The sequence below is a fragment of the Rhinoderma darwinii genome, assembly GCF_050947455.1.
Source record: "Rhinoderma darwinii isolate aRhiDar2 chromosome 5 unlocalized genomic scaffold, aRhiDar2.hap1 SUPER_5_unloc_7, whole genome shotgun sequence".
In the NCBI taxonomy this organism is placed as follows: Eukaryota; Metazoa; Chordata; class Amphibia; order Anura; family Rhinodermatidae; genus Rhinoderma; species Rhinoderma darwinii.
In genome coordinates, this window is record NW_027461820.1 from 119,886 (window position 1) to 146,191 (window position 26,306).

General features: G+C 47.9%; 17 non-coding genes across 17 annotated transcripts; all 17 read left to right on the forward strand.

Moving 5' to 3' along the window:
- Positions 1–1,103: 1,103 nt before the first annotated feature.
- LOC142696644 (U2 spliceosomal RNA) lies at positions 1,104–1,294 on the forward strand. The gene has a single exon (XR_012864514.1). It is a non-coding gene; the product is annotated as a U2 spliceosomal RNA (small nuclear RNA).
- A 1,292-nt stretch (positions 1,295–2,586) lies between these two features.
- On the forward strand, positions 2,587–2,777 carry LOC142696645 (U2 spliceosomal RNA). Its single transcript, XR_012864515.1, has one exon. It is a non-coding gene; the product is annotated as a U2 spliceosomal RNA (small nuclear RNA).
- A 1,288-nt stretch (positions 2,778–4,065) lies between these two features.
- LOC142696646 (U2 spliceosomal RNA) lies at positions 4,066–4,256 on the forward strand. The gene has a single exon (XR_012864516.1). It is a non-coding gene; the product is annotated as a U2 spliceosomal RNA (small nuclear RNA).
- A 1,292-nt stretch (positions 4,257–5,548) lies between these two features.
- LOC142696647 (U2 spliceosomal RNA) lies at positions 5,549–5,739 on the forward strand. Its single transcript, XR_012864517.1, has one exon. It is a non-coding gene; the product is annotated as a U2 spliceosomal RNA (small nuclear RNA).
- A 1,291-nt stretch (positions 5,740–7,030) lies between these two features.
- Positions 7,031–7,221, forward strand: LOC142696648 (U2 spliceosomal RNA). Its single transcript, XR_012864518.1, has one exon. It is a non-coding gene; the product is annotated as a U2 spliceosomal RNA (small nuclear RNA).
- A 1,288-nt stretch (positions 7,222–8,509) lies between these two features.
- Positions 8,510–8,700, forward strand: LOC142696649 (U2 spliceosomal RNA). The gene has a single exon (XR_012864519.1). It is a non-coding gene; the product is annotated as a U2 spliceosomal RNA (small nuclear RNA).
- A 1,293-nt stretch (positions 8,701–9,993) lies between these two features.
- On the forward strand, positions 9,994–10,184 carry LOC142696650 (U2 spliceosomal RNA). The gene has a single exon (XR_012864520.1). It is a non-coding gene; the product is annotated as a U2 spliceosomal RNA (small nuclear RNA).
- Positions 10,185–11,465: 1,281 nt separating this feature from the next.
- On the forward strand, positions 11,466–11,656 carry LOC142696651 (U2 spliceosomal RNA). The gene has a single exon (XR_012864521.1). It is a non-coding gene; the product is annotated as a U2 spliceosomal RNA (small nuclear RNA).
- A 1,312-nt stretch (positions 11,657–12,968) lies between these two features.
- On the forward strand, positions 12,969–13,159 carry LOC142696652 (U2 spliceosomal RNA). Its single transcript, XR_012864522.1, has one exon. It is a non-coding gene; the product is annotated as a U2 spliceosomal RNA (small nuclear RNA).
- Positions 13,160–14,483: 1,324 nt separating this feature from the next.
- LOC142696653 (U2 spliceosomal RNA) lies at positions 14,484–14,674 on the forward strand. The gene has a single exon (XR_012864523.1). It is a non-coding gene; the product is annotated as a U2 spliceosomal RNA (small nuclear RNA).
- A 1,280-nt stretch (positions 14,675–15,954) lies between these two features.
- Positions 15,955–16,145, forward strand: LOC142696656 (U2 spliceosomal RNA). The gene has a single exon (XR_012864525.1). It is a non-coding gene; the product is annotated as a U2 spliceosomal RNA (small nuclear RNA).
- Positions 16,146–17,433: 1,288 nt separating this feature from the next.
- Positions 17,434–17,624, forward strand: LOC142696657 (U2 spliceosomal RNA). The gene has a single exon (XR_012864526.1). It is a non-coding gene; the product is annotated as a U2 spliceosomal RNA (small nuclear RNA).
- A 1,280-nt stretch (positions 17,625–18,904) lies between these two features.
- On the forward strand, positions 18,905–19,095 carry LOC142696658 (U2 spliceosomal RNA). Its single transcript, XR_012864527.1, has one exon. It is a non-coding gene; the product is annotated as a U2 spliceosomal RNA (small nuclear RNA).
- Positions 19,096–20,391: 1,296 nt separating this feature from the next.
- On the forward strand, positions 20,392–20,582 carry LOC142696659 (U2 spliceosomal RNA). Its single transcript, XR_012864528.1, has one exon. It is a non-coding gene; the product is annotated as a U2 spliceosomal RNA (small nuclear RNA).
- A 1,300-nt stretch (positions 20,583–21,882) lies between these two features.
- On the forward strand, positions 21,883–22,073 carry LOC142696660 (U2 spliceosomal RNA). The gene has a single exon (XR_012864529.1). It is a non-coding gene; the product is annotated as a U2 spliceosomal RNA (small nuclear RNA).
- Positions 22,074–23,357: 1,284 nt separating this feature from the next.
- On the forward strand, positions 23,358–23,548 carry LOC142696661 (U2 spliceosomal RNA). The gene has a single exon (XR_012864530.1). It is a non-coding gene; the product is annotated as a U2 spliceosomal RNA (small nuclear RNA).
- Positions 23,549–24,828: 1,280 nt separating this feature from the next.
- Positions 24,829–25,019, forward strand: LOC142696662 (U2 spliceosomal RNA). Its single transcript, XR_012864531.1, has one exon. It is a non-coding gene; the product is annotated as a U2 spliceosomal RNA (small nuclear RNA).
- Positions 25,020–26,306: the final 1,287 nt, after the last annotated feature.

The following is a 26,306-nucleotide window of genomic DNA, read 5'->3' on the forward strand; positions in this document are numbered from 1 at the left end:
TGTCGTCTGTGTTTCTGTGTTTCCGGCATTTCACATTGGAACACCTCATTCACCTTCCTTGTCTTCTCTCCGCCCTCCCTTTTAGGTAAGTTAAAGAGCTGCACCTGAGCCAGCCACTGATTGATTGATTGATTGATTGATTGATTGATTGATTGATTGATTGATGCAGCACAACAGTCAAATAGTGGAGTGGAGTAGGGGAACAGCAAACAGCCAATAAAGCAGCCCGCCCGCTCGCCTGCCCGCCACAATGGACCTACCTGTGTACACTAGATGGATGTGATGGAATGTACTGTCGTCCCTACATTTCAAGAAGAAGTAAGAATTGCAGTTGCAACAAAGCCTTGCTTGCCTACAAAGAGAGCAGCAATTTGGATTTGTTACTATGTTACCTAGAAGAATAACAAACTGTGCAAGGATGGAGGTTGTAGGAGCAAGGAGAAGTTGTCTGTAAAGTTGGTGGATGCCTATTTTCCATTTTGCAGTCCCTTGTCTCCCTCTTGTGGCCTCCTGGAGGCAACTAGCTGTGCAAAAAAAAGACAGCCTGGCGGCCGGCTGTTGCAGTGTTGCCCTCTCAGGCAACACTGAGTGACTGACTGAGCCTCACCGTCTTATATAAAGTTCAGACGGAACTTTGCACGTGTCATAGTGGAGCCCTCAGGATTCCAGAGCCAGCTTTCTGACATCATAATGGGGCCTCAGAGATAAAAGCCTGGGCCCAGGCAGTGTTGGTCAGTGCTGCTCAGCAGGCAGCACTGGACTGGACTGGATTACAGCTGATACAAGGTGTGAAGGAACAAGGGGTGGCTGTGGGCATGCACTTGCTGCCGCTGCCAGTGTTTATCTGCATGGCAGCAGGGCATTTGGGCGTTGCCAGGAAGGCGTTTTTATGTAGATTCCTCCTCTTTCAGCACTGCATTGTGGTGCAAGCAAAAGAAGCAAATCCTGTCTGGCTTCCTCTCCGGCCTTTATTCACCTCCCGTGTAGCTGTGAGTGTGTGAGCCTGCAGGGCCCCATGGAATTGCCTAGAAGTAGGCTGAATCGCTGCAAGGGCTGAACAGCAGTATCGGGCAGGCTCGGGCAACGCGCGGCCCGTTCGGGTTATCGCTTCTCGGCCTTTTGGCTAAGATCAAGTGTAGTATCTGTTCTTATCAGTTTAATATCTGATACGTCCCCTATCTGGGGACCATATATTAAATGGATTTTTAGAACAGGGAGATGGAAATAGAGCTTGCTCTGTCCACTCCACGCATTGACCTGGTATTGCAGTATTTCCAGGACCGGTGCACCCTTTCCTTATGTGTTGACTAAAAGCAGATTCCAAAAGTGTTTTTTGTCTTTGCTATTGTTTCTGTCTTTCTGAAGGGATCTCCCCTTTTAATCCCATTATTTCAACACCTGTTGGACAATGCATGAGTGATAATGAGCTCATTGATTAAATGCAATTAATGAATAGATTGCCACCTCTTGTTGTGTGTCGTCTGTGTTTCTGTGTTTCCGGCATTTCACATTGGAACACCTCATTCACCTTCCTTGTCTTCTCTCCGCCCTCCCTTTTAGGTAAGTTAAAGAGCTGCACCTGAGCCAGCCACTGATTGATTGATTGATTGATTGATTGATTGATTGATTGATTGATTGATTGATTGATGCAGCACAACAGTCAAATAGTGGAGTGGAGTAGGGGAACAGCAAACAGCCAATAAAGCAGCCCGCCCGCTCGCCTGCCCGCCACAATGGACCTACCTGTGTACACTAGATGGATGTGATGGAATGTACTGTCGTCCCTACATTTCAAGAAGAAGTAAGAATTGCAGTTGCAACAAAGCCTTGCTTGCCTACAAAGAGAGCAGCAATTTGGATTTGTTACTATGTTACCTAGAAGAATAACAAACTGTGCAAGGATGGAGGTTGTAGGAGCAAGGAGAAGTTGTCTGTAAAGTTGGTGGATGCCTATTTTCCATTTTGCAGTCCCTTGTCTCCCTCTTGTGGCCTCCTGGAGGCAACTAGCTGTGCAAAAAAAAGACAGCCTGGCGGCCGGCTGTTGCAGTGTTGCCCTCTCAGGCAACACTGAGTGACTGACTGAGCCTCACCGTCTTATATAAAGTTCAGACGGAACTTTGCACGTGTCATAGTGGAGCCCTCAGGATTCCAGAGCCAGCTTTCTGACATCATAATGGGGCCTCAGAGATAAAAGCCTGGGCCCAGGCAGTGTTGGTCAGTGCTGCTCAGCAGGCAGCACTGGACTGGACTGGATTACAGCTGATACAAGGTGTGAAGGAACAAGGGGTGGCTGTGGGCATGCACTTGCTGCCGCTGCCAGTGTTTATCTGCATGGCAGCAGGGCATTTGGGCGTTGCCAGGAAGGCGTTTTTATGTAGATTCCTCCTCTTTCAGCACTGCATTGTGGTGCAAGCAAAAGAAGCAAATCCTGTCTGGCTTCCTCTCCGGCCTTTATTCACCTCCCGTGTAGCTGTGAGTGTGTGAGCCTGCAGGGCCCCATGGAATTGCCTAGAAGTAGGCTGAATCGCTGCAAGGGCTGAACAGCAGTATCGGGCAGGCTCGGGCAACGCGCGGCCCGTTCGGGTTATCGCTTCTCGGCCTTTTGGCTAAGATCAAGTGTAGTATCTGTTCTTATCAGTTTAATATCTGATACGTCCCCTATCTGGGGACCATATATTAAATGGATTTTTAGAACAGGGAGATGGAAATAGAGCTTGCTCTGTCCACTCCACGCATTGACCTGGTATTGCAGTATTTCCAGGACCGGTGCACCCTTTCCTTATGTGTTGACTAAAAGCAGATTCCAAAAGTGTTTTTTGTCTTTGCTATTGTTTCTGTCTTTCTGAAGGGATCTCCCCTTTTAATCCCATTATTTCAACACCTGTTGGACAATGCATGAGTGATAATGAGCTCATTGATTAAATGCAATTAATGAATAGATTGCCACCTCTTGTTGTGTGTCGTCTGTGTTTCTGTGTTTCCGGCATTTCACATTGGAACACCTCATTCACCTTCCTTGTCTTCTCTCCGCCCTCCCTTTTAGGTAAGTTAAAGAGCTGCACCTGAGCCAGCCACTGATTGATTGATTGATTGATTGATTGATTGATTGATTGATTGATTGATTGATGCAGCACAACAGTCAAATAGTGGAGTGGAGTAGGGGAACAGCAAACAGCCAATAAAGCAGCCCGCCCGCTCGCCTGCCCGCCACAATGGACCTACCTGTGTACACTAGATGGATGTGATGGAATGTACTGTCGTCCCTACATTTCAAGAAGAAGTAAGAATTGCAGTTGCAACAAAGCCTTGCTTGCCTACAAAGAGAGCAGCAATTTGGATTTGTTACTATGTTACCTAGAAGAATAACAAACTGTGCAAGGATGGAGGTTGTAGGAGCAAGGAGAAGTTGTCTGTAAAGTTGGTGGATGCCTATTTTCCATTTTGCAGTCCCTTGTCTCCCTCTTGTGGCCTCCTGGAGGCAACTAGCTGTGCAAAAAAAAGACAGCCTGGCGGCCGGCTGTTGCAGTGTTGCCCTCTCAGGCAACACTGAGTGACTGACTGAGCCTCACCGTCTTATATAAAGTTCAGACGGAACTTTGCACGTGTCATAGTGGAGCCCTCAGGATTCCAGAGCCAGCTTTCTGACATCATAATGGGGCCTCAGAGATAAAAGCCTGGGCCCAGGCAGTGTTGGTCAGTGCTGCTCAGCAGGCAGCACTGGACTGGACTGGATTACAGCTGATACAAGGTGTGAAGGAACAAGGGGTGGCTGTGGGCATGCACTTGCTGCCGCTGCCAGTGTTTATCTGCATGGCAGCAGGGCATTTGGGCGTTGCCAGGAAGGCGTTTTTATGTAGATTCCTCCTCTTTCAGCACTGCATTGTGGTGCAAGCAAAAGAAGCAAATCCTGTCTGGCTTCCTCTCCGGCCTTTATTCACCTCCCGTGTAGCTGTGAGTGTGTGAGCCTGCAGGGCCCCATGGAATTGCCTAGAAGTAGGCTGAATCGCTGCAAGGGCTGAACAGCAGTATCGGGCAGGCTCGGGCAACGCGCGGCCCGTTCGGGTTATCGCTTCTCGGCCTTTTGGCTAAGATCAAGTGTAGTATCTGTTCTTATCAGTTTAATATCTGATACGTCCCCTATCTGGGGACCATATATTAAATGGATTTTTAGAACAGGGAGATGGAAATAGAGCTTGCTCTGTCCACTCCACGCATTGACCTGGTATTGCAGTATTTCCAGGACCGGTGCACCCTTTCCTTATGTGTTGACTAAAAGCAGATTCCAAAAGTGTTTTTTGTCTTTGCTATTGTTTCTGTCTTTCTGAAGGGATCTCCCCTTTTAATCCCATTATTTCAACACCTGTTGGACAATGCATGAGTGATAATGAGCTCATTGATTAAATGCAATTAATGAATAGATTGCCACCTCTTGTTGTGTGTCGTCTGTGTTTCTGTGTTTCCGGCATTTCACATTGGAACACCTCATTCACCTTCCTTGTCTTCTCTCCGCCCTCCCTTTTAGGTAAGTTAAAGAGCTGCACCTGAGCCAGCCACTGATTGATTGATTGATTGATTGATTGATTGATTGATTGATTGATTGATTGATTGATGCAGCACAACAGTCAAATAGTGGAGTGGAGTAGGGGAACAGCAAACAGCCAATAAAGCAGCCCGCCCGCTCGCCTGCCCGCCACAATGGACCTACCTGTGTACACTAGATGGATGTGATGGAATGTACTGTCGTCCCTACATTTCAAGAAGAAGTAAGAATTGCAGTTGCAACAAAGCCTTGCTTGCCTACAAAGAGAGCAGCAATTTGGATTTGTTACTATGTTACCTAGAAGAATAACAAACTGTGCAAGGATGGAGGTTGTAGGAGCAAGGAGAAGTTGTCTGTAAAGTTGGTGGATGCCTATTTTCCATTTTGCAGTCCCTTGTCTCCCTCTTGTGGCCTCCTGGAGGCAACTAGCTGTGCAAAAAAAAGACAGCCTGGCGGCCGGCTGTTGCAGTGTTGCCCTCTCAGGCAACACTGAGTGACTGACTGAGCCTCACCGTCTTATATAAAGTTCAGACGGAACTTTGCACGTGTCATAGTGGAGCCCTCAGGATTCCAGAGCCAGCTTTCTGACATCATAATGGGGCCTCAGAGATAAAAGCCTGGGCCCAGGCAGTGTTGGTCAGTGCTGCTCAGCAGGCAGCACTGGACTGGACTGGATTACAGCTGATACAAGGTGTGAAGGAACAAGGGGTGGCTGTGGGCATGCACTTGCTGCCGCTGCCAGTGTTTATCTGCATGGCAGCAGGGCATTTGGGCGTTGCCAGGAAGGCGTTTTTATGTAGATTCCTCCTCTTTCAGCACTGCATTGTGGTGCAAGCAAAAGAAGCAAATCCTGTCTGGCTTCCTCTCCGGCCTTTATTCACCTCCCGTGTAGCTGTGAGTGTGTGAGCCTGCAGGGCCCCATGGAATTGCCTAGAAGTAGGCTGAATCGCTGCAAGGGCTGAACAGCAGTATCGGGCAGGCTCGGGCAACGCGCGGCCCGTTCGGGTTATCGCTTCTCGGCCTTTTGGCTAAGATCAAGTGTAGTATCTGTTCTTATCAGTTTAATATCTGATACGTCCCCTATCTGGGGACCATATATTAAATGGATTTTTAGAACAGGGAGATGGAAATAGAGCTTGCTCTGTCCACTCCACGCATTGACCTGGTATTGCAGTATTTCCAGGACCGGTGCACCCTTTCCTTATGTGTTGACTAAAAGCAGATTCCAAAAGTGTTTTTTGTCTTTGCTATTGTTTCTGTCTTTCTGAAGGGATCTCCCCTTTTAATCCCATTATTTCAACACCTGTTGGACAATGCATGAGTGATAATGAGCTCATTGATTAAATGCAATTAATGAATAGATTGCCACCTCTTGTTGTGTGTCGTCTGTGTTTCTGTGTTTCCGGCATTTCACATTGGAACACCTCATTCACCTTCCTTGTCTTCTCTCCGCCCTCCCTTTTAGGTAAGTTAAAGAGCTGCACCTGAGCCAGCCACTGATTGATTGATTGATTGATTGATTGATTGATTGATTGATTGATTGATTGATTGATGCAGCACAACAGTCAAATAGTGGAGTGGAGTAGGGGAACAGCAAACAGCCAATAAAGCAGCCCGCCCGCTCGCCTGCCCGCCACAATGGACCTACCTGTGTACACTAGATGGATGTGATGGAATGTACTGTCGTCCCTACATTTCAAGAAGAAGTAAGAATTGCAGTTGCAACAAAGCCTTGCTTGCCTACAAAGAGAGCAGCAATTTGGATTTGTTACTATGTTACCTAGAAGAATAACAAACTGTGCAAGGATGGAGGTTGTAGGAGCAAGGAGAAGTTGTCTGTAAAGTTGGTGGATGCCTATTTTCCATTTTGCAGTCCCTTGTCTCCCTCTTGTGGCCTCCTGGAGGCAACTAGCTGTGCAAAAAAAAGACAGCCTGGCGGCCGGCTGTTGCAGTGTTGCCCTCTCAGGCAACACTGAGTGACTGACTGAGCCTCACCGTCTTATATAAAGTTCAGACGGAACTTTGCACGTGTCATAGTGGAGCCCTCAGGATTCCAGAGCCAGCTTTCTGACATCATAATGGGGCCTCAGAGATAAAAGCCTGGGCCCAGGCAGTGTTGGTCAGTGCTGCTCAGCAGGCAGCACTGGACTGGACTGGATTACAGCTGATACAAGGTGTGAAGGAACAAGGGGTGGCTGTGGGCATGCACTTGCTGCCGCTGCCAGTGTTTATCTGCATGGCAGCAGGGCATTTGGGCGTTGCCAGGAAGGCGTTTTTATGTAGATTCCTCCTCTTTCAGCACTGCATTGTGGTGCAAGCAAAAGAAGCAAATCCTGTCTGGCTTCCTCTCCGGCCTTTATTCACCTCCCTGTAGCTGTGAGTGTGTGAGCCTGCAGGGCCCCATGGAATTGCCTAGAAGTAGGCTGAATCGCTGCAAGGGCTGAACAGCAGTATCGGGCAGGCTCGGGCAACGCGCGGCCCGTTCGGGTTATCGCTTCTCGGCCTTTTGGCTAAGATCAAGTGTAGTATCTGTTCTTATCAGTTTAATATCTGATACGTCCCCTATCTGGGGACCATATATTAAATGGATTTTTAGAACAGGGAGATGGAAATAGAGCTTGCTCTGTCCACTCCACGCATTGACCTGGTATTGCAGTATTTCCAGGACCGGTGCACCCTTTCCTTATGTGTTGACTAAAAGCAGATTCCAAAAGTGTTTTTTGTCTTTGCTATTGTTTCTGTCTTTCTGAAGGGATCTCCCCTTTTAATCCCATTATTTCAACACCTGTTGGACAATGCATGAGTGATAATGAGCTCATTGATTAAATGCAATTAATGAATAGATTGCCACCTCTTGTTGTGTGTCGTCTGTGTTTCTGTGTTTCCGGCATTTCACATTGGAACACCTCATTCACCTTCCTTGTCTTCTCTCCGCCCTCCCTTTTAGGTAAGTTAAAGAGCTGCACCTGAGCCAGCCACTGATTGATTGATTGATTGATTGATTGATTGATTGATTGATTGATTGATTGATGCAGCACAACAGTCAAATAGTGGAGTGGAGTAGGGGAACAGCAAACAGCCAATAAAGCAGCCCGCCCGCTCGCCTGCCCGCCACAATGGACCTACCTGTGTACACTAGATGGATGTGATGGAATGTACTGTCGTCCCTACATTTCAAGAAGAAGTAAGAATTGCAGTTGCAACAAAGCCTTGCTTGCCTACAAAGAGAGCAGCAATTTGGATTTGTTACTATGTTACCTAGAAGAATAACAAACTGTGCAAGGATGGAGGTTGTAGGAGCAAGGAGAAGTTGTCTGTAAAGTTGGTGGATGCCTATTTTCCATTTTGCAGTCCCTTGTCTCCCTCTTGTGGCCTCCTGGAGGCAACTAGCTGTGCAAAAAAAAGACAGCCTGGCGGCCGGCTGTTGCAGTGTTGCCCTCTCAGGCAACACTGAGTGACTGACTGAGCCTCACCGTCTTATATAAAGTTCAGACGGAACTTTGCACGTGTCATAGTGGAGCCCTCAGGATTCCAGAGCCAGCTTTCTGACATCATAATGGGGCCTCAGAGATAAAAGCCTGGGCCCAGGCAGTGTTGGTCAGTGCTGCTCAGCAGGCAGCACTGGACTGGACTGGATTACAGCTGATACAAGGTGTGAAGGAACAAGGGGTGGCTGTGGGCATGCACTTGCTGCCGCTGCCAGTGTTTATCTGCATGGCAGCAGGGCATTTGGGCGTTGCCAGGAAGGCGTTTTTATGTAGATTCCTCCTCTTTCAGCACTGCATTGTGGTGCAAGCAAAAGAAGCAAATCCTGTCTGGCTTCCTCTCCGGCCTTTATTCACCTCCCGTGTAGCTGTGAGTGTGTGAGCCTGCAGGGCCCCATGGAATTGCCTAGAAGTAGGCTGAATCGCTGCAAGGGCTGAACAGCAGTATCGGGCAGGCTCGGGCAACGCGCGGCCCGTTCGGGTTATCGCTTCTCGGCCTTTTGGCTAAGATCAAGTGTAGTATCTGTTCTTATCAGTTTAATATCTGATACGTCCCCTATCTGGGGACCATATATTAAATGGATTTTTAGAACAGGGAGATGGAAATAGAGCTTGCTCTGTCCACTCCACGCATTGACCTGGTATTGCAGTATTTCCAGGACCGGTGCACCCTTTCCTTATGTGTTGACTAAAAGCAGATTCCAAAAGTGTTTTTTGTCTTTGCTATTGTTTCTGTCTTTCTGAAGGGATCTCCCCTTTTAATCCCATTATTTCAACACCTGTTGGACAATGCATGAGTGATAATGAGCTCATTGATTAAATGCAATTAATGAATAGATTGCCACCTCTTGTTGTGTGTCGTCTGTGTTTCTGTGTTTCCGGCATTTCACATTGGAACACCTCATTCACCTTCCTTGTCTTCTCTCCGCCCTCCCTTTTAGGTAAGTTAAAGAGCTGCACCTGAGCCAGCCACTGATTGATTGATTGATTGATTGATTGATTGATTGATTGATTGATTGATTGATTGATTGCAGCACAACAGTCAAATAGTGGAGTGGAGTAGGGGAACAGCAAACAGCCAATAAAGCAGCCCGCCCGCTCGCCTGCCCGCCACAATGGACCTACCTGTGTACACTAGATGGATGTGATGGAATGTACTGTCGTCCCTACATTTCAAGAAGAAGTAAGAATTGCAGTTGCAACAAAGCCTTGCTTGCCTACAAAGAGAGCAGCAATTTGGATTTGTTACTATGTTACCTAGAAGAATAACAAACTGTGCAAGGATGGAGGTTGTAGGAGCAAGGAGAAGTTGTCTGTAAAGTTGGTGGATGCCTATTTTCCATTTTGCAGTCCCTTGTCTCCCTCTTGTGGCCTCCTGGAGGCAACTAGCTGTGCAAAAAAAAGACAGCCTGGCGGCCGGCTGTTGCAGTGTTGCCCTCTCAGGCAACACTGAGTGACTGACTGAGCCTCACCGTCTTATATAAAGTTCAGACGGAACTTTGCACGTGTCATAGTGGAGCCCTCAGGATTCCAGAGCCAGCTTTCTGACATCATAATGGGGCCTCAGAGATAAAAGCCTGGGCCCAGGCAGTGTTGGTCAGTGCTGCTCAGCAGGCAGCACTGGACTGGACTGGATTACAGCTGATACAAGGTGTGAAGGAACAAGGGGTGGCTGTGGGCATGCACTTGCTGCCGCTGCCAGTGTTTATCTGCATGGCAGCAGGGCATTTGGGCGTTGCCAGGAAGGCGTTTTTATGTAGATTCCTCCTCTTTCAGCACTGCATTGTGGTGCAAGCAAAAGAAGCAAATCCTGTCTGGCTTCCTCTCCGGCCTTTATTCACCTCCCGTGTAGCTGTGAGTGTGTGAGCCTGCAGGGCCCCATGGAATTGCCTAGAAGTAGGCTGAATCGCTGCAAGGGCTGAACAGCAGTATCGGGCAGGCTCGGGCAACGCGCGGCCCGTTCGGGTTATCGCTTCTCGGCCTTTTGGCTAAGATCAAGTGTAGTATCTGTTCTTATCAGTTTAATATCTGATACGTCCCCTATCTGGGGACCATATATTAAATGGATTTTTAGAACAGGGAGATGGAAATAGAGCTTGCTCTGTCCACTCCACGCATTGACCTGGTATTGCAGTATTTCCAGGACCGGTGCACCCTTTCCTTATGTGTTGACTAAAAGCAGATTCCAAAAGTGTTTTTTGTCTTTGCTATTGTTTCTGTCTTTCTGAAGGGATCTCCCCTTTTAATCCCATTATTTCAACACCTGTTGGACAATGCATGAGTGATAATGAGCTCATTGATTAAATGCAATTAATGAATAGATTGCCACCTCTTGTTGTGTGTCGTCTGTGTTTCTGTGTTTCCGGCATTTCACATTGGAACACCTCATTCACCTTCCTTGTCTTCTCTCCGCCCTCCCCTTTTAGGTAAGTTAAAGAGCTGCACCTGAGCCAGCCACTGATTGATTGATTGATTGATTGATTGATTGATTGATTGATTGATGCAGCACAACAGTCAAATAGTGGAGTGGAGTAGGGGAACAGCAAACAGCCAATAAAGCAGCCCGCCCGCTCGCCTGCCCGCCACAATGGACCTACCTGTGTACACTAGATGGATGTGATGGAATGTACTGTCGTCCCTACATTTCAAGAAGAAGTAAGAATTGCAGTTGCAACAAAGCCTTGCTTGCCTACAAAGAGAGCAGCAATTTGGATTTGTTACTATGTTACCTAGAAGAATAACAAACTGTGCAAGGATGGAGGTTGTAGGAGCAAGGAGAAGTTGTCTGTAAAGTTGGTGGATGCCTATTTTCCATTTTGCAGTCCCTTGTCTCCCTCTTGTGGCCTCCTGGAGGCAACTAGCTGTGCAAAAAAAAGACAGCCTGGCGGCCGGCTGTTGCAGTGTTGCCCTCTCAGGCAACACTGAGTGACTGACTGAGCCTCACCGTCTTATATAAAGTTCAGACGGAACTTTGCACGTGTCATAGTGGAGCCCTCAGGATTCCAGAGCCAGCTTTCTGACATCATAATGGGGCCTCAGAGATAAAAGCCTGGGCCCAGGCAGTGTTGGTCAGTGCTGCTCAGCAGGCAGCACTGGACTGGACTGGATTACAGCTGATACAAGGTGTGAAGGAACAAGGGGTGGCTGTGGGCATGCACTTGCTGCCGCTGCCAGTGTTTATCTGCATGGCAGCAGGGCATTTGGGCGTTGCCAGGAAGGCGTTTTTATGTAGATTCCTCCTCTTTCAGCACTGCATTGTGGTGCAAGCAAAAGAAGCAAATCCTGTCTGGCTTCCTCTCCGGCCTTTATTCACCTCCTGTGTAGCTGTGAGTGTGTGAGCCTGCAGGGCCCCATGGAATTGCCTAGAAGTAGGCTGAATCGCTGCAAGGGCTGAACAGCAGTATCGGGCAGGCTCGGGCAACGCGCGGCCCGTTCGGGTTATCGCTTCTCGGCCTTTTGGCTAAGATCAAGTGTAGTATCTGTTCTTATCAGTTTAATATCTGATACGTCCCCTATCTGGGGACCATATATTAAATGGATTTTTAGAACAGGGAGATGGAAATAGAGCTTGCTCTGTCCACTCCACGCATTGACCTGGTATTGCAGTATTTCCAGGACCGGTGCACCCTTTCCTTATGTGTTGACTAAAAGCAGATTCCAAAAGTGTTTTTTGTCTTTGCTATTGTTTCTGTCTTTCTGAAGGGATCTCCCCTTTTAATCCCATTATTTCAACACCTGTTGGACAATGCATGAGTGATAATGAGCTCATTGATTAAATGCAATTAATGAATAGATTGCCACCTCTTGTTGTGTGTCGTCTGTGTTTCTGTGTTTCCGGCATTTCACATTGGAACACCTCATTCACCTTCCTTGTCTTCTCTCCGCCCTCCCTTTTAGGTAAGTTAAAGAGCTGCACCTGAGCCAGCCACTGATTGATTGATTGATTGATTGATTGATTGATTGATTGATTGATTGATTGATTGATTGATTGATTGATTGATTGATGCAGCACAACAGTCAAATAGTGGAGTGGAGTAGGGGAACAGCAAACAGCCAATAAAGCAGCCCGCCCGCTCGCCTGCCCGCCACAATGGACCTACCTGTGTACACTAGATGGATGTGATGGAATGTACTGTCGTCCCTACATTTCAAGAAGAAGTAAGAATTGCAGTTGCAACAAAGCCTTGCTTGCCTACAAAGAGAGCAGCAATTTGGATTTGTTACTATGTTACCTAGAAGAATAACAAACTGTGCAAGGATGGAGGTTGTAGGAGCAAGGAGAAGTTGTCTGTAAAGTTGGTGGATGCCTATTTTCCATTTTGCAGTCCCTTGTCTCCCTCTTGTGGCCTCCTGGAGGCAACTAGCTGTGCAAAAAAAAGACAGCCTGGCGGCCGGCTGTTGCAGTGTTGCCCTCTCAGGCAACACTGAGTGACTGACTGAGCCTCACCGTCTTATATAAAGTTCAGACGGAACTTTGCACGTGTCATAGTGGAGCCCTCAGGATTCCAGAGCCAGCTTTCTGACATCATAATGGGGCCTCAGAGATAAAAGCCTGGGCCCAGGCAGTGTTGGTCAGTGCTGCTCAGCAGGCAGCACTGGACTGGACTGGATTACAGCTGATACAAGGTGTGAAGGAACAAGGGGTGGCTGTGGGCATGCACTTGCTGCCGCTGCCAGTGTTTATCTGCATGGCAGCAGGGCATTTGGGCGTTGCCAGGAAGGCGTTTTTATGTAGATTCCTCCTCTTTCAGCACTGCATTGTGGTGCAAGCAAAAGAAGCAAATCCTGTCTGGCTTCCTCTCCGGCCTTTATTCACCTCCCGTGTAGCTGTGAGTGTGTGAGCCTGCAGGGCCCCATGGAATTGCCTAGAAGTAGGCTGAATCGCTGCAAGGGCTGAACAGCAGTATCGGGCAGGCTCGGGCAACGCGCGGCCCGTTCGGGTTATCGCTTCTCGGCCTTTTGGCTAAGATCAAGTGTAGTATCTGTTCTTATCAGTTTAATATCTGATACGTCCCCTATCTGGGGACCATATATTAAATGGATTTTTAGAACAGGGAGATGGAAATAGAGCTTGCTCTGTCCACTCCACGCATTGACCTGGTATTGCAGTATTTCCAGGACCGGTGCACCCTTTCCTTATGTGTTGACTAAAAGCAGATTCCAAAAGTGTTTTTTGTCTTTGCTATTGTTTCTGTCTTTCTGAAGGGATCTCCCCTTTTAATCCCATTACTTCAACACCTGTTGGACAATGCATGAGTGATAATGAGCTCATTGATTAAATGCAATTAATGAATAGATTGCCACCTCTTGTTGTGTGTCGTCTGTGTTTCTGTGTTTCCGGCATTTCACATTGGAACACCTCATTCACCTTCCTTGTCTTCTCTCCGCCCTCCCTTTTAGGTAAGTTAAAGAGCTGCACCTGAGCCAGCCACTGATTGATTGATTGATGGATTGATTGATTGATTGATTGATTGATTGATTGATTGATTGATTGATTGATTGATTGATTGATTGATTGATGCAGCACAACAGTCAAATAGTGGAGTGGAGTAGGGGAACAGCAACCAGCCAATAAAGCAGCCCGCCCGCTCGCCTGCCCGCCACAATGGACCTACCTGTGTACACTAGATGGATGTGATGGAATGTACTGTCGTCCCTACATTTCAAGAAGAAGTAAGAATTGCAGTTGCAACAAAGCCTTGCTTGCCTACAAAGAGAGCAGCAATTTGGATTTGTTACTATGTTACCTAGAAGAATAACAAACTGTGCAAGGATGGAGGTTGTAGGAGCAAGGAGAAGTTGTCTGTAAAGTTGGTGGATGCCTATTTTCCATTTTGCAGTCCCTTGTCTCCCTCTTGTGGCCTCCTGGAGGCAACTAGCTGTGCAAAAAAAAGACAGCCTGGCGGCCGGCTGTTGCAGTGTTGCCCTCTCAGGCAACACTGAGTGACTGACTGAGCCTCACCGTCTTATATAAAGTTCAGACGGAACTTTGCACGTGTCATAGTGGAGCCCTCAGGATTCCAGAGCCAGCTTTCTGACATCATAATGGGGCCTCAGAGATAAAAGCCTGGGCCCAGGCAGTGTTGGTCAGTGCTGCTCAGCAGGCAGCACTGGACTGGACTGGATTACAGCTGATACAAGGTGTGAAGGAACAAGGGGTGGCTGTGGGCATGCACTTGCTGCCGCTGCCAGTGTTTATCTGCATGGCAGCAGGGCATTTGGGCGTTGCCAGGAAGGCGTTTTTATGTAGATTCCTCCTCTTTCAGCACTGCATTGTGGTGCAAGCAAAAGAAGCAAATCCTGTCTGGCTTCCTCTCCGGCCTTTATTCACCTCCCGTGTAGCTGTGAGTGTGTGAGCCTGCAGGGCCCCATGGAATTGCCTAGAAGTAGGCTGAATCGCTGCAAGGGCTGAACAGCAGTATCGGGCAGGCTCGGGCAACGCGCGGCCCGTTCGGGTTATCGCTTCTCGGCCTTTTGGCTAAGATCAAGTGTAGTATCTGTTCTTATCAGTTTAATATCTGATACGTCCCCTATCTGGGGACCATATATTAAATGGATTTTTAGAACAGGGAGATGGAAATAGAGCTTGCTCTGTCCACTCCACGCATTGACCTGGTATTGCAGTATTTCCAGGACCGGTGCACCCTTTCCTTATGTGTTGACTAAAAGCAGATTCCAAAAGTGTTTTTTGTCTTTGCTATTGTTTCTGTCTTTCTGAAGGGATCTCCCCTTTTAATCCCATTATTTCAACACCTGTTGGACAATGCATGAGTGATAATGAGCTCATTGATTAAATGCAATTAATGAATAGATTGCCACCTCTTGTTGTGTGTCGTCTGTGTTTCTGTGTTTCCGGCATTTCACATTGGAACACCTCATTCACCTTCCTTGTCTTCTCTCCGCCCTCCCTTTTAGGTAAGTTAAAGAGCTGCACCTGAGCCAGCCACTGATTGATTGATTGATTGATTGATTGATTGATTGATTGATTGATGCAGCACAACAGTCAAATAGTGGAGTGGAGTAGGGGAACAGCAAACAGCCAATAAAGCAGCCCGCCCGCTCGCCTGCCCGCCACAATGGACCTACCTGTGTACACTAGATGGATGTGATGGAATGTACTGTCGTCCCTACATTTCAAGAAGAAGTAAGAATTGCAGTTGCAACAAAGCCTTGCTTGCCTACAAAGAGAGCAGCAATTTGGATTTGTTACTATGTTACCTAGAAGAATAACAAACTGTGCAAGGATGGAGGTTGTAGGAGCAAGGAGAAGTTGTCTGTAAAGTTGGTGGATGCCTATTTTCCATTTTGCAGTCCCTTGTCTCCCTCTTGTGGCCTCCTGGAGGCAACTAGCTGTGCAAAAAAAAGACAGCCTGGCGGCCGGCTGTTGCAGTGTTGCCCTCTCAGGCAACACTGAGTGACTGACTGAGCCTCACCGTCTTATATAAAGTTCAGACGGAACTTTGCACGTGTCATAGTGGAGCCCTCAGGATTCCAGAGCCAGCTTTCTGACATCATAATGGGGCCTCAGAGATAAAAGCCTGGGCCCAGGCAGTGTTGGTCAGTGCTGCTCAGCAGGCAGCACTGGACTGGACTGGATTACAGCTGATACAAGGTGTGAAGGAACAAGGGGTGGCTGTGGGCATGCACTTGCTGCCGCTGCCAGTGTTTATCTGCATGGCAGCAGGGCATTTGGGCGTTGCCAGGAAGGCGTTTTTATGTTGATTCCTCCTCTTTCAGCACTGCATTGTGGTGCAAGCAAAAGAAGCAAATCCTGTCTGGCTTCCTCTCCGGCCTTTATTCACCTCCCGTGTAGCTGTGAGTGTGTGAGCCTGCAGGGCCCCATGGAATTGCCTAGAAGTAGGCTGAATCGCTGCAAGGGCTGAACAGCAGTATCGGGCAGGCTCGGGCAACGCGCGGCCCGTTCGGGTTATCGCTTCTCGGCCTTTTGGCTAAGATCAAGTGTAGTATCTGTTCTTATCAGTTTAATATCTGATACGTCCCCTATCTGGGGACCATATATTAAATGGATTTTTAGAACAGGGAGATGGAAATAGAGCTTGCTCTGTCCACTCCACGCATTGACCTGGTATTGCAGTATTTCCAGGACCGGTGCACCCTTTCCTTATGTGTTGACTAAAAGCAGATTCCAAAAGTGTTTTTTGTCTTTGCTATTGTTTCTGTCTTTCTGAAGGGATCTCCCCTTTTAATCCCATTATTTCAACACCTGTTGGACAATGCATGAGTGATAATGAGCTCATTGATTAAATGCAATTAATGAATAGATTGCCACCTCTTGTTGTGTGTCGTCTGTGTTTCTGTGTTTCCGGCATTTCACATTGGAACACCTCATTCACCTTCCTTGTCTTCTCTCCGCCCTCCCTTTTAGGTAAGTTAAAGAGCTGCACCTGAGCCAGCCACTGATTGATTGATTGATTGATTGATTGATTGATTGATTGATTGATTGATTGATGCAGCACAACAGTCAAATAGTGGAGTGGAGTAGGGGAACAGCAAACAGCCAATAAAGCAGCCCGCCCGCTCGCCTGCCCGCCACAATGGACCTACCTGTGTACACTAGATGGATGTGATGGAATGTACTGTCGTCCCTACATTTCAAGAAGAAGTAAGAATTGCAGTTGCAACAAAGCCTTGCTTGCCTACAAAGAGAGCAGCAATTTGGATTTGTTACTATGTTACCTAGAAGAATAACAAACTGTGCAAGGATGGAGGTTGTAGGAGCAAGGAGAAGTTGTCTGTAAAGTTGGTGGATGCCTATTTTCCATTTTGCAGTCCCTTGTCTCCCTCTTGTGGCCTCCTGGAGGCAACTAGCTGTGCAAAAAAAAGACAGCCTGGCGGCCGGCTGTTGCAGTGTTGCCCTCTCAGGCAACACTGAGTGACTGACTGAGCCTCACCGTCTTATATAAAGTTCAGACGGAACTTTGCACGTGTCATAGTGGAGCCCTCAGGATTCCAGAGCCAGCTTTCTGACATCATAATGGGGCCTCAGAGATAAAAGCCTGGGCCCAGGCAGTGTTGGTCAGTGCTGCTCAGCAGGCAGCACTGGACTGGACTGGATTACAGCTGATACAAGGTGTGAAGGAACAAGGGGTGGCTGTGGGCATGCACTTGCTGCCGCTGCCAGTGTTTATCTGCATGGCAGCAGGGCATTTGGGCGTTGCCAGGAAGGCGTTTTTATGTAGATTCCTCCTCTTTCAGCACTGCATTGTGGTGCAAGCAAAAGAAGCAAATCCTGTCTGGCTTCCTCTCCGGCCTTTATTCACCTCCCGTGTAGCTGTGAGTGTGTGAGCCTGCAGGGCCCCATGGAATTGCCTAGAAGTAGGCTGAATCGCTGCAAGGGCTGAACAGCAGTATCGGGCAGGCTCGGGCAACGCGCGGCCCGTTCGGGTTATCGCTTCTCGGCCTTTTGGCTAAGATCAAGTGTAGTATCTGTTCTTATCAGTTTAATATCTGATACGTCCCCTATCTGGGGACCATATATTAAATGGATTTTTAGAACAGGGAGATGGAAATAGAGCTTGCTCTGTCCACTCCACGCATTGACCTGGTATTGCAGTATTTCCAGGACCGGTGCACCCTTTCCTTATGTGTTGACTAAAAGCAGATTCCAAAAGTGTTTTTTGTCTTTGCTATTGTTTCTGTCTTTCTGAAGGGATCTCCCCTTTTAATCCCATTATTTCAACACCTGTTGGACAATGCATGAGTGATAATGAGCTCATTGATTAAATGCAATTAATGAATAGATTGCCACCTCTTGTTGTGTGTCGTCTGTGTTTCTGTGTTTCCGGCATTTCACATTGGAACACCTCATTCACCTTCCTTGTCTTCTCTCCGCCCTCCCTTTTAGGTAAGTTAAAGAGCTGCACCTGAGCCAGCCACTGATTGATTGATTGATTGATTGATTGATTGATTGATTGATTGATGCAGCACAACAGTCAAATAGTGGAGTGGAGTAGGGGAACAGCAAACAGCCAATAAAGCAGCCCGCCCGCTCGCCTGCCCGCCACAATGGACCTACCTGTGTACACTAGATGGATGTGATGGAATGTACTGTCGTCCCTACATTTCAAGAAGAAGTAAGAATTGCAGTTGCAACAAAGCCTTGCTTGCCTACAAAGAGAGCAGCAATTTGGATTTGTTACTATGTTACCTAGAAGAATAACAAACTGTGCAAGGATGGAGGTTGTAGGAGCAAGGAGAAGTTGTCTGTAAAGTTGGTGGATGCCTATTTTCCATTTTGCAGTCCCTTGTCTCCCTCTTGTGGCCTCCTGGAGGCAACTAGCTGTGCAAAAAAAAGACAGCCTGGCGGCCGGCTGTTGCAGTGTTGCCCTCTCAGGCAACACTGAGTGACTGACTGAGCCTCACCGTCTTATATAAAGTTCAGACGGAACTTTGCACGTGTCATAGTGGAGCCCTCAGGATTCCAGAGCCAGCTTTCTGACATCATAATGGGGCCTCAGAGATAAAAGCCTGGGCCCAGGCAGTGTTGGTCAGTGCTGCTCAGCAGGCAGCACTGGACTGGACTGGATTACAGCTGATACAAGGTGTGAAGGAACAAGGGGTGGCTGTGGGCATGCACTTGCTGCCGCTGCCAGTGTTTATCTGCATGGCAGCAGGGCATTTGGGCGTTGCCAGGAAGGCGTTTTTATGTAGATTCCTCCTCTTTCAGCACTGCATTGTGGTGCAAGCAAAAGAAGCAAATCCTGTCTGGCTTCCTCTCCGGCCTTTATTCACCTCCCGTGTAGCTGTGAGTGTGTGAGCCTGCAGGGCCCCATGGAATTGCCTAGAAGTAGGCTGAATCGCTGCAAGGGCTGAACAGCAGTATCGGGCAGGCTCGGGCAACGCGCGGCCCGTTCGGGTTATCGCTTCTCGGCCTTTTGGCTAAGATCAAGTGTAGTATCTGTTCTTATCAGTTTAATATCTGATACGTCCCCTATCTGGGGACCATATATTAAATGGATTTTTAGAACAGGGAGATGGAAATAGAGCTTGCTCTGTCCACTCCACGCATTGACCTGGTATTGCAGTATTTCCAGGACCGGTGCACCCTTTCCTTATGTGTTGACTAAAAGCAGATTCCAAAAGTGTTTTTTGTCTTTGCTATTGTTTCTGTCTTTCTGAAGGGATCTCCCCTTTTAATCCCATTATTTCAACACCTGTTGGACAATGCATGAGTGATAATGAGCTCATTGATTAAATGCAATTAATGAATAGATTGCCACCTCTTGTTGTGTGTCGTCTGTGTTTCTGTGTTTCCGGCATTTCACATTGGAACACCTCATTCACCTTCCTTGTCTTCTCTCCGCCCTCCCTTTTAGGTAAGTTAAAGAGCTGCACCTGAGCCAGCCACTGATTGATTGATTGATTGATTGATTGATTGATTGATTGATTGATTGATTGATTGATTGATGCAGCACAACAGTCAAATAGTGGAGTGGAGTAGGGGAACAGCAAACAGCCAATAAAGCAGCCCGCCCGCTCGCCTGCCCGCCACAATGGACCTACCTGTGTACACTAGATGGATGTGATGGAATGTACTGTCGTCCCTACATTTCAAGAAGAAGTAAGAATTGCAGTTGCAACAAAGCCTTGCTTGCCTACAAAGAGAGCAGCAATTTGGATTTGTTACTATGTTACCTAGAAGAATAACAAACTGTGCAAGGATGGAGGTTGTAGGAGCAAGGAGAAGTTGTCTGTAAAGTTGGTGGATGCCTATTTTCCATTTTGCAGTCCCTTGTCTCCCTCTTGTGGCCTCCTGGAGGCAACTAGCTGTGCAAAAAAAAGACAGCCTGGCGGCCGGCTGTTGCAGTGTTGCCCTCTCAGGCAACACTGAGTGACTGACTGAGCCTCACCGTCTTATATAAAGTTCAGACGGAACTTTGCACGTGTCATAGTGGAGCCCTCAGGATTCCAGAGCCAGCTTTCTGACATCATAATGGGGCCTCAGAGATAAAAGCCTGGGCCCAGGCAGTGTTGGTCAGTGCTGCTCAGCAGGCAGCACTGGACTGGACTGGATTACAGCTGATACAAGGTGTGAAGGAACAAGGGGTGGCTGTGGGCATGCACTTGCTGCCGCTGCCAGTGTTTATCTGCATGGCAGCAGGGCATTTGGGCGTTGCCAGGAAGGCGTTTTTATGTAGATTCCTCCTCTTTCAGCACTGCATTGTGGTGCAAGCAAAAGAAGCAAATCCTGTCTGGCTTCCTCTCCGGCCTTTATTCACCTCCCGTGTAGCTGTGAGTGTGTGAGCCTGCAGGGCCCCATGGAATTGCCTAGAAGTAGGCTGAATCGCTGCAAGGGCTGAACAGCAGTATCGGGCAGGCTCGGGCAACGCGCGGCCCGTTCGGGTTATCGCTTCTCGGCCTTTTGGCTAAGATCAAGTGTAGTATCTGTTCTTATCAGTTTAATATCTGATACGTCCCCTATCTGGGGACCATATATTAAATGGATTTTTAGAACAGGGAGATGGAAATAGAGCTTGCTCTGTCCACTCCACGCATTGACCTGGTATTGCAGTATTTCCAGGACCGGTGCACCCTTTCCTTATGTGTTGACTAAAAGCAGATTCCAAAAGTGTTTTTTGTCTTTGCTATTGTTTCTGTCTTTCTGAAGGGATCTCCCCTTTTAATCCCATTATTTCAACACCTGTTGGACAATGCATGAGTGATAATGAGCTCATTGATTAAATGCAATTAATGAATAGATTGCCACCTCTTGTTGTGTGTCGTCTGTGTTTCTGTGTTTCCGGCATTTCACATTGGAACACCTCATTCACCTTCCTTGTCTTCTCTCCGCCCTCCCTTTTAGGTAAGTTAAAGAGCTGCCCCTGAGCCAGCCACTGATTGATTGATTGATTGATTGATTGATTGATTGATTGATTGATTGATTGATTGATTGATTGATGCAGCACAACAGTCAAATAGTGGAGTGGAGTAGGGGAACAGCAAACAGCCAATAAAGCAGCCCGCCCGCTCGCCTGCCCGCCACAATGGACCTACCTGTGTACACTAGATGGATGTGATGGAATGTACTGTCGTCCCTACATTTCAAGAAGAAGTAAGAATTGCAGTTGCAACAAAGCCTTGCTTGCCTACAAAGAGAGCAGCAATTTGGATTTGTTACTATGTTACCTAGAAGAATAACAAACTGTGCAAGGATGGAGGTTGTAGGAGCAAGGAGAAGTTGTCTGTAAAGTTGGTGGATGCCTATTTTCCATTTTGCAGTCCCTTGTCTCCCTCTTGTGGCCTCCTGGAGGCAACTAGCTGTGCAAAAAAAAGACAGCCTGGCGGCCGGCTGTTGCAGTGTTGCCCTCTCAGGCAACACTGAGTGACTGACTGAGCCTCACCGTCTTATATAAAGTTCAGACGGAACTTTGCACGTGTCATAGTGGAGCCCTCAGGATTCCAGAGCCAGCTTTCTGACATCATAATGGGGCCTCAGAGATAAAAGCCTGGGCCCAGGCAGTGTTGGTCAGTGCTGCTCAGCAGGCAGCACTGGACTGGACTGGATTACAGCTGATACAAGGTGTGAAGGAACAAGGGGTGGCTGTGGGCATGCACTTGCTGCCGCTGCCAGTGTTTATCTGCATGGCAGCAGGGCATTTGGGCGTTGCCAGGAAGGCGTTTTTATGTAGATTCCTCCTCTTTCAGCACTGCATTGTGGTGCAAGCAAAAGAAGCAAATCCTGTCTGGCTTCCTCTCCGGCCTTTATTCACCTCCCGTGTAGCTGTGAGTGTGTGAGCCTGCAGGGCCCCATGGAATTGCCTAGAAGTAGGCTGAATCGCTGCAAGGGCTGAACAGCGGTATCGGGCAGGCTCGGGCAACGCGCGGCCCGTTCGGGTTATCGCTTCTCGGCCTTTTGGCTAAGATCAAGTGTAGTATCTGTTCTTATCAGTTTAATATCTGATACGTCCCCTATCTGGGGACCATATATTAAATGGATTTTTAGAACAGGGAGATGGAAATAGAGCTTGCTCTGTCCACTCCACGCATTGACCTGGTATTGCAGTATTTCCAGGACCGGTGCACCCTTTCCTTATGTGTTGACTAAAAGCAGATTCCAAAAGTGTTTTTTGTCTTTGCTATTGTTTCTGTCTTTCTGAAGGGATCTCCCCTTTTAATCCCATTATTTCAACACCTGTTGGACAATGCATGAGTGATAATGAGCTCATTGATTAAATGCAATTAATGAATAGATTGCCACCTCTTGTTGTGTGTCGTCTGTGTTTCTGTGTTTCCGGCATTTCACATTGGAACACCTCATTCACCTTCCTTGTCTTCTCTCCGCCCTCCCTTTTAGGTAAGTTAAAGAGCTGCCCCTGAGCCAGCCACTGATTGATTGATTGATTGATTGATTGATTGATTGATTGATTGATTGATGCAGCACAACAGTCAAATAGTGGAGTGGAGTAGGGGAACAGCAAACAGCCAATAAAGCAGCCCGCCCGCTCGCCTGCCCGCCACAATGGACCTACCTGTGTACACTAGATGGATGTGATGGAATGTACTGTCGTCCCTACATTTCAAGAAGAAGTAAGAATTGCAGTTGCAACAAAGCCTTGCTTGCCTACAAAGAGAGCAGCAATTTGGATTTGTTACTATGTTACCTAGAAGAATAACAAACTGTGCAAGGATGGAGGTTGTAGGAGCAAGGAGAAGTTGTCTGTAAAGTTGGTGGATGCCTATTTTCCATTTTGCAGTCCCTTGTCTCCCTCTTGTGGCCTCCTGGAGGCAACTAGCTGTGCAAAAAAAAGACAGCCTGGCGGCCGGCTGTTGCAGTGTTGCCCTCTCAGGCAACACTGAGTGACTGACTGAGCCTCACCGTCTTATATAAAGTTCAGACGGAACTTTGCACGTGTCATAGTGGAGCCCTCAGGATTCCAGAGCCAGCTTTCTGACATCATAATGGGGCCTCAGAGATAAAAGCCTGGGCCCAGGCAGTGTTGGTCAGTGCTGCTCAGCAGGCAGCACTGGACTGGACTGGATTACAGCTGATACAAGGTGTGAAGGAACAAGGGGTGGCTGTGGGCATGCACTTGCTGCCGCTGCCAGTGTTTATCTGCATGGCAGCAGGGCATTTGGGCGTTGCCAGGAAGGCGTTTTTATGTAGATTCCTCCTCTTTCAGCACTGCATTGTGGTGCAAGCAAAAGAAGCAAATCCTGTCTGGCTTCCTCTCCGGCCTTTATTCACCTCCCGTGTAGCTGTGAGTGTGTGAGCCTGCAGGGCCCCATGGAATTGCCTAGAAGTAGGCTGAATCGCTGCAAGGGCTGAACAGCGGTATCGGGCAGGCTCGGGCAACGCGCGGCCCGTTCGGGTTATCGCTTCTCGGCCTTTTGGCTAAGATCAAGTGTAGTATCTGTTCTTATCAGTTTAATATCTGATACGTCCCCTATCTGGGGACCATATATTAAATGGATTTTTAGAACAGGGAGATGGAAATAGAGCTTGCTCTGTCCACTCCACGCATTGACCTGGTATTGCAGTATTTCCAGGACCGGTGCACCCTTTCCTTATGTGTTGACTAAAAGCAGATTCCAAAAGTGTTTTTTGTCTTTGCTATTGTTTCTGTCTTTCTGAAGGGATCTCCCCTTTTAATCCCATTATTTCAACACCTGTTGGACAATGCATGAGTGATAATGAGCTCATTGATTAAATGCAATTAATGAATAGATTGCCACCTCTTGTTGTGTGTCGTCTGTGTTTCTGTGTTTCCGGCATTTCACATTGGAACACCTCATTCACCTTCCTTGTCTTCTCTCCGCCCTCCCTTTTAGGTAAGTTAAAGAGCTGCACCTGAGCCAGCCACTGATTGATTGATTGATTGATTGATTGATTGATTGATTGATTGATGCAGCACAACAGTCAAATAGTGGAGTGGAGTAGGGGAACAGCAAACAGCCAATAAAGCAGCCCGCCCGCTCGCCTGCCCGCCACAATGGACCTACCTGTGTACACTAGATGGATGTGATGGAATGTACTGTCGTCCCTACATTTCAAGAAGAAGTAAGAATTGCAGTTGCAACAAAGCCTTGCTTGCCTACAAAGAGAGCAGCAATTTGGATTTGTTACTATGTTACCTAGAAGAATAACAAACTGTGCAAGGATGGAGGTTGTAGGAGCAAGGAGAAGTTGTCTGTAAAGTTGGTGGATGCCTATTTTCCATTTTGCAGTCCCTTGTCTCCCTCTTGTGGCCTCCTGGAGGCAACTAGCTGTGCAAAAAAAAGACAGCCTGGCGGCCGGCTGTTGCAGTGTTGCCCTCTCAGGCAACACTGAGTGACTGACTGAGCCTCACCGTCTTATATAAAGTTCAGACGGAACTTTGCACGTGTCATAGTGGAGCCCTCAGGATTCCAGAGCCAGCTTTCTGACATCATAATGGGGCCTCAGAGATAAAAGCCTGGGCCCAGGCAGTGTTGGTCAGTGCTGCTCAGCAGGCAGCACTGGACTGGACTGGATTACAGCTGATACAAGGTGTGAAGGAACAAGGGGTGGCTGTGGGCATGCACTTGCTGCCGCTGCCAGTGTTTATCTGCATGGCAGCAGGGCATTTGGGCGTTGCCAGGAAGGCGTTTTTATGTAGATTCCTCCTCTTTCAGCACTGCATTGTGGTGCAAGCAAAAGAAGCAAATCCTGTCTGGCTTCCTCTCCGGCCTTTATTCACCTCCCGTGTAGCTGTGAGTTTGTGAGCCTGCAGGGCCCCATGGAATTTTCTAGAAGTAGGCTGAATCGCTGCAAGGGCTGAACAGCAGTATCGGGCAGGCTCGGGCAACGCGCGGCCCGTTCGGGTTATCGCTTCTCGGCCTTTTGGCTAAGATCAAGTGTAGTATCTGTTCTTATCAGTTTAATATCTGATACGTCCCCTATCTGGGGACCATATATTAAATGGATTTTTAGAACAGGGAGATGGAAATAGAGCTTGCTCTGTCCACTCCACGCATTGACCTGGTATTGCAGTATTTCCAGGACCGGTGCACCCTTTCCTTATGTGTTGACTAAAAGCAGATTCCAAAAGTGTTTTTTGTCTTTGCTATTGTTTCTGTCTTTCTGAAGGGATCTCCCCTTTTAATCCCATTATTTCAACACCTGTTGGACAATGCATGAGTGATAATGAGCTCATTGATTAAATGCAATTAATGAATAGATTGCCACCTCTTGTTGTGTGTCGTCTGTGTTTCTGTGTTTCCGGCATTTCACATTGGAACACCTCATTCACCTTCCTTGTCTTCTCTCCGCCCTCCCTTTTAGGTAAGTTAAAGAGCTGCACCTGAGCCAGCCACTGATTGATTGATTGATTGATTGATTGATTGATTGATTGATTGATTGATTGATGCAGCACAACAGTCAAATAGTGGAGTGGAGTAGGGGAACAGCAAACAGCCAATAAAGCAGCCCGCCCGCTCGCCTGCCCGCCACAATGGACCTACCTGTGTACACTAGATGGATGTGATGGAATGTACTGTCGTCCCTACATTTCAAGAAGAAGTAAGAATTGCAGTTGCAACAAAGCCTTGCTTGCCTACAAAGAGAGCAGCAATTTGGATTTGTTACTATGTTACCTAGAAGAATAACAAACTGTGCAAGGATGGAGGTTGTAGGAGCAAGGAGAAGTTGTCTGTAAAGTTGGTGGATGCCTATTTTCCATTTTGCAGTCCCTTGTCTCCCTCTTGTGGCCTCCTGGAGGCAACTAGCTGTGCAAAAAAAAGACAGCCTGGCGGCCGGCTGTTGCAGTGTTGCCCTCTCAGGCAACACTGAGTGACTGACTGAGCCTCACCGTCTTATATAAAGTTCAGACGGAACTTTGCACGTGTCATAGTGGAGCCCTCAGGATTCCAGAGCCAGCTTTCTGACATCATAATGGGGCCTCAGAGATAAAAGCCTGGGCCCAGGCAGTGTTGGTCAGTGCTGCTCAGCAGGCAGCACTGGACTGGACTGGATTACAGCTGATACAAGGTGTGAAGGAACAAGGGGTGGCTGTGGGCATGCACTTGCTGCCGCTGCCAGTGTTTATCTGCATGGCAGCAGGGCATTTGGGCGTTGCCAGGAAGGCGTTTTTATGTAGATTCCTCCTCTTTCAGCACTGCATTGTGGTGCAAGCAAAAGAAGCAAATCCTGTCTGGCTTCCTCTCCGGCCTTTATTCACCTCCCGTGTAGCTGTGAGTGTGTGAGCCTGCAGGGCCCCATGGAATTGCCTAGAAGTAGGCTGAATCGCTGCAAGGGCTGAACAGCAGTATCGGGCAGGCTCGGGCAACGCGCGGCCCGTTCGGGT